Source organism: Podarcis melisellensis (assembly GCF_964234715.1).
Source record: "Podarcis melisellensis genome assembly, chromosome: 13".
NCBI lineage: Eukaryota > Metazoa > Chordata > Lepidosauria > Squamata > Lacertidae > Podarcis > Podarcis melisellensis.
Genome location: NC_138545.1, coordinates 6,712,033 through 6,718,182, shown reverse-complemented (window position 1 = coordinate 6,718,182; position 6,150 = coordinate 6,712,033).

Here is a 6,150-nt window from a genome sequence, read left to right as displayed (position 1 = left end):
GAGGGGAGCGGCGAGGGAGGGGCGAACGAGAGGAGGCCTTCCTAGCACCGCGATAACTCAGAGGGTGAGGCTCCCCTAAGCGGGAGGAGGGTACCCGGCGCGTCTCTGAAAGAGTCTCTGCTCACGCCGGATTCCCTGTAATTCGGGAAGGGAATTTTTTTGCATCCTGCAAATTTTTAAAATTGTATACCGCCTTTCTATGTTATTATAAACAAGGTGGTTTTACAAGCTGGAGAAACAACGACATAGACAGCAAAGATCCCACACGTAATAGCAATCTGATCCAATACAAAAAAAGACACAGTAACTTTAAAAGTGAGAGATTTTACTTTCTTGGGCTCCGTGATCACTGCAGGTGGTGACAGCAGTCACAAAATTAAAAGACGCCTGCTTCTTGGGAGAAAGGCAATGACAAACCTAGACAGCATCTTAAAAAGCAGAGACATCACCTTGCCAACAAAGGTCCGTATAGTTAAAGCTATGGTTTTCCCAGTAGTGATGTATGGAAGTGAAAGCTGGACCATCAAGAAGGCTGATCGCCGAAGAATGGATGCTTTTGAATTCTGGTGCTGGAGGAGACTCTTGAGAGTCCCATGGACTGCAAGAAGATCAAACCTCTCCATTCTGAAGGAAATCAGCCCTGAGTGCTCACTGGAAGGACAGATCCTGAAGCTGAGGCTCCAAGACTTTGGGCACCTCATGAGAAGAGAAGACTCTCGGGAAAAGACCCTGATGTTGGGAAGGATGGAAGGCACAAGGAGAAGGGGACGACAGAGGATGAGATGGCTGGACAGTGTTCTTGAAGCTACCAGCATGTGTTTGACCAAACTGCGGGAGGCAGTGGAAGACAGGAGGGCCTGCATGCTCTGGTCCAGGGGGTCATGAAGAGTTGGACACGACTAAATGACTAAACAACAACAACTTTAAAATAAACAACTTGCAGCAAATAAAGCAATGTTTGATAACCCATTAGAAAATAATAGTAAACAGTAAAATTAAATATCAGCAAGGAATAATTAAACAGTTTACACTTATCATTTACAATATAGAATCGCTAAACTATAATCAATGAGAATAACAGCAAGTTACAATGCATAAAATACCACGAAACATACAAAACCATCTCATTTATTTAGCCCCCCCAACTAAATAAATAACTGTGCTGTGCAAAACCAGCTGTGAAACACAGAGTGTCAGCAATCTAAAAATCTGGCTTCTAAAGTGAGCAGTTTAAAAAAGTGTCAATAAGGCACTTAAGCAGTTAAGTAATAATAATTAAAAGCAGATCTAAGTAGATACTTATTTGAGGGTCTTGATGCTGAGATGTCAGATAAAACACAATTTTTCTTTCCTCTTAGGGGGAAGTTGCCTTGTGCATCTCTGGATGAGTTGCTGCTCTGGTTCTTCTAGTCTAGTGGAACAACTCCATTATTGGCACACTGAGAAAAACAGGCGTGTCGGGCGCTGAGCAGTCCTGTGCCTAATTCTTACTCTTTCTTACATAAAAATGGGGGAAGAACCCCAAACCAAAGGTCTATCTAATCCCACCAACCTGAGATGCTTATTGAAAAGCCACATATTGCCACATTTCCAAAAGTAAAAATCTGGACAAAATTCTTCAGCTTTTTTGGGGGGGGGGGACATCTCCCAAATAAAAATAAGTTTTTTCTGGATTTTCAAAGCATTTTTCTTTTAAAAATTGCCCTAGTTGCCCTACGTCTACGTTTGTGTTGTCCTTTAAAGCCCTAAACAGCTTTGGCCCAGTATACCTGAAGAAGCCACCCCCATTGTTCAGCCCAGAAACTGAGATCGAGCTCCGAGGGCCTTCTGGCGGTTCCCTCACTGCGAGAAGCAAAGCTACAGGGAACCAGGCAGAGGGCCTTCTCGGTAGTGGCGCCCTCCCTGTGGAACGCCCTCCCACCAGATGTCAAAGAGATAAACAACTACCTGACATTTAGAAGACATCTGAAGGCAGCCCTGTTCAGGGAAGTTTTTAATGTGTGACATTTTAATGTATTTTTAGTCTTTGTTGGAAGCCACCCAGAGTGGCTAGGGAAACCCAGCCAGATGGGCAGGGTACAAATTATTATTATTATTATTATTTCTTGTCTGTGTGGAACTGACTTCCCTTTCTAAATTCTAATGTGGAATGTATAGGATTTTCACCACAGAGATGCTAAAGGCTAGACTAGCAGCCTTCCCTCGCACCCGGTACCTTCCAGACATTCAATTTCCTGAGCTTTCATCCTGATCTGCTTGTGCATAGCTTTCGTTGCGCATCCAGCATTAATTCTGATTTGTTTACGCAATAGCTATTACTACGTTATTACTAATTATCACGCAATTACTATTACTATAACTATATATCTGGGTTTTCCCAGCCATTTTGCTAATTCGGTGGAAATCCGCCCATTTTGACAGTCTGATTAAAACTCCTTATGTATGGCAGCCCTAACATACAGGGCTGGACTAGCCCTCTCCTGCTGCCGCCCTTTGCCTGGCAACTGCCATTCAAAGGTGTATTGTTCCTGGTGATGGAGGCTCTTAGCTCTCAACTTACAGATTTGAAAATAAGGGACCAGCAGCCTCGAAAATAAGGGACCAGCAGCCAAAATAAGGGATTTTTTTGACACAGGTATGTTCAACTTCTGAGCCCCTCCGAGCCAAAGGCAGAAAGCCCAGCCAGCAGCCAAACGAAGCCTCAAGCGGTGGTTCCCACAGCGCAGCAACCCGGCAAAGGGGATGCAGCAAGGGAAACCACCGTCACCTCTCCGCTGGGAAGCGCTGAGCAAAGGCGAGTCCCCAGGCAATGCAGCCGATTTGATCGGCACAAGGCATGCAAGCTCCACCCCCCAGTCGTTCTCAGACTCCTTATTGGGTGAGCAACGCAGCCAAGCAACACAGTTGGAGCCTCCCTCCTCCCTGGCCAGCAGGGAGGGAGGGAGAGGAGCTGCTTCCTTTGAAACCCAGGAAATTTAAGGGACATCATCAGTAAGGGACGGCAGCAGGACACAGCACTGGGATAAGGGACTTTCCTGCCAAATAAGGGACGGTTGACAGCTATGCTTCAAGTGGCAGTGAGTTCCACAGTTTTTAACTATGCACTTTGTGCAAGTGACTTTCTATCCTCTGCCCTGAATCTTCCAGAAGCCAGCTTCGTGTTGGGACTGATTGTCGGAAACCACAGGGAGGGGGGGAAAGAGGGCTTTTGTGTTCAGGAACTTCTTAGAGGCCCCAGGGTGACCAATTTGGGAGCAGAATTCTGGACTAAAAGGGCCACTGGCATACAGAAAGAAAGGGAATGCTTAAATGAATATTTATACAAGCAGGGCTCAAATACGAAAGTTTGGTTGTGCTTAGACTAACCTTGTGAAGAGTATAGAGAACATAAAGATTTGAGGGATTATGAAAGAACCTAAGGAAGGGAAATGATGGAAGAACAGATGTAAAAGCGAGCAAGATAACTAAGAGACGTGCGGTGAATGCAGTGGAAGTCTTTTATAATATTTTAACTAGGATTTATATATTGTGATGTTTGAAGCATGAATTTGGTAATGTTATTGGTTATGCAAAGTATTTTTTTCCCCTTTTGTCTTTTTTTTAGTTTGCATTTTGGAAAACATGTATATAAATGTGTTTACAGGGTTATGTATTGTTCTTTGTTTCTCTTTTCCTTTTCTTGTAAAATTCAATAAAAAATAAAAAATAAAAGGGCCACAGTCTTCATCCAAGAGAACTGCAGACATCCTTTTCACCACTCATTCATGGCGATTTGTGTTCCTGATGGTTATACGGGTGTTTTCACCTAATCCTACTTCCAATACTTTTTGTGCTTGCAAAAGCTTTAGGGCAGACGTACTGCTTTGTTTCCAATTCGTGCATGCCCCATAATTTCCCTGCTGAAATCCTTTTCATGCCACAAATATTATGGCTTTTTTTTTTTTAATTGTCCCGCTTTTGCTGCACTACAGTGCAGAGGTTGCCCCTCCAAATGGCAATAAAGACATAACCTTGGGAAAGTCTCGTGGGTCCTCTGCCCTTAACGGATTTAGAACACTTTTTTTTTTGTCTGTTTCGGACTACAATTCCCATCAGCCCGCAGCCAGCACACCTGCTTCTGGGTTGCAACTCCCCTCGGTTGCCGTGCAAAGCATCTGCAAGGCACCGGGATGGCAGAGGGCGATTTAGAGAACTTTTTAGCAAATCCTCAAACAAGAGCAGGATTTTATTTATTTATTTTTTAAAAGATATTTGTGTTAGTTTTAATTAAAACAAACATCATATAAAAATAAACATCGAAAAGAAAATTTTAAAATAGAAAACAACTGTAACACTTTTCATGCTATTTATATAACTAATATAATATCCAAATGCGGGACTTCTCAAATCGCCTGACTTCCCTCTCGCCTCTCCATGGTTCCGTTATTTCATTATTACCATATTTTTTGTTCTATAAGACTCACTTTTCCCCTCGTAAAAAGTAAGGGGAAATGTGTGTGCATATTATTGAGCGAATGAGGGCTGCGCAGCTATCCCAGAAGCCAGAACAGCAAGAGGGATTGCTGCTTTCACTGCGCAGCGATCCCTCTTGTTGTTCTGGCTTCTGAGATTCAGAATATTTTTTTCCTTCTTTTCCTCCTCCAAAAACTAGGTGCGTCTTGTGGTCTGGTGCGTCTTATGGAGCGAAAAATATGGTAGTTCATGCATGTCCAAATTGTATTCTACATCTATTTGACTCTAACTCTATCTTTCATTAGACTATTGCTAATGTTTTTTAGAATTCTGCTCATGTATCAACTTGTATACAACGCTTTGATAGATATGCAATAAATACTTCCCATTCGTTGCAAGAGCAGGATTTTAAAAGAAACATCCACTAGGGGTCATCTGGACATACCATCTCCTCCTCTCTCTCTGCATCTTAAGTGTAGGGCAGCTGTTCTTAAGCATCCAGATGGGACCTTTCTCTGTACCTTTTTGGGGGTCTCTCTTGCAAATGTGCTCCCCACACCTGAGGCTGACTTTCCTCCTTTGTAACAGAAAACACTAGGTGATCACATCAGCAAATTAACCTTTGAAAAAGTTCACTTCTGTTTGTAATGTTAACATAGAAAAAGCAGAGACATCACCTTGCCAACAAAGGTCCATATAATAAAAGCTTTCTTTTTCCCAGTAGTGATGTATGGAAGTGAGAGCTGGACCATAAAAAAGGCTGATCGCCGAAGAATTGATGCTTTTGAATTAGGGTGCTGGAGGAGACTCTTGAGAGTCCCATGGACGGCAAGAAGATCAAACCTATCCCTTCTGAACGAAATCAGTCCTGCGTGCTCACTGGAAGGACAGATCGTGAAGCTGAGGCTCCAAGACTTTGGCCACCTCATGAGAAGAGAAGACTCCCTGGAAAAGACCCTGATGTTGGGAAAGATGGAGGGCACAAGGAGAAGGGGACGACAGAGGACGAGATGGTGGGACAGTGTTCTCGAAGCTACCAGCATGAGTTTCACCAAACTGCGGGAGGCAGTGGAAGACAGGAGTGCCTGGCATGCTCTGGTCCATGGGGTCACGAAGACTCGGACACGACTAAACGACTCAACAACAACAAATATGAGCAGCAGGAGGGTATGGCGTGTAGAGCAGGCATAGGGAAACTCGCCCCCCCCGATGTTTTGGGACTACAACTCCCATCATCCCTAGCTAACAGGACCAGTGGTCACGGATGATGGGAATTGTAGTCCCCAAAACATCTGGAGGGCCGAGTTTGCCTATGCCTGGTGTAGAGAATAGAGAAATGTGTGGCATTACTTGAGAGTCATAGTCCTGATGATCTCTGAAGGGCCTCTAGTTCCCCCATCCCAGGCACAGATTAGTCGAGGAAGGGAAGCCCGTCTCGAAAGTGTCTGCGCAATTGTGATGGGATGTTGTCAGCTCAGTGAAAGTGTGTCTGTACATAGAGGAGCCCCACCCTTTGTGAGTGATCCATGAATATGCTTCATGGAAATTCATCGTAGAATTGGAAGGGACCTCCAGAGTCATCTAGTCTAACCCCCTTGCAGTGCAGGAATCACAGCTAAAGAATCCCTGACAGGTAAAGGGACCCCTGACCATTAGGTCCAGTTGTGGCCAACTCTGGGGTTGCGGCACTCATCTCGC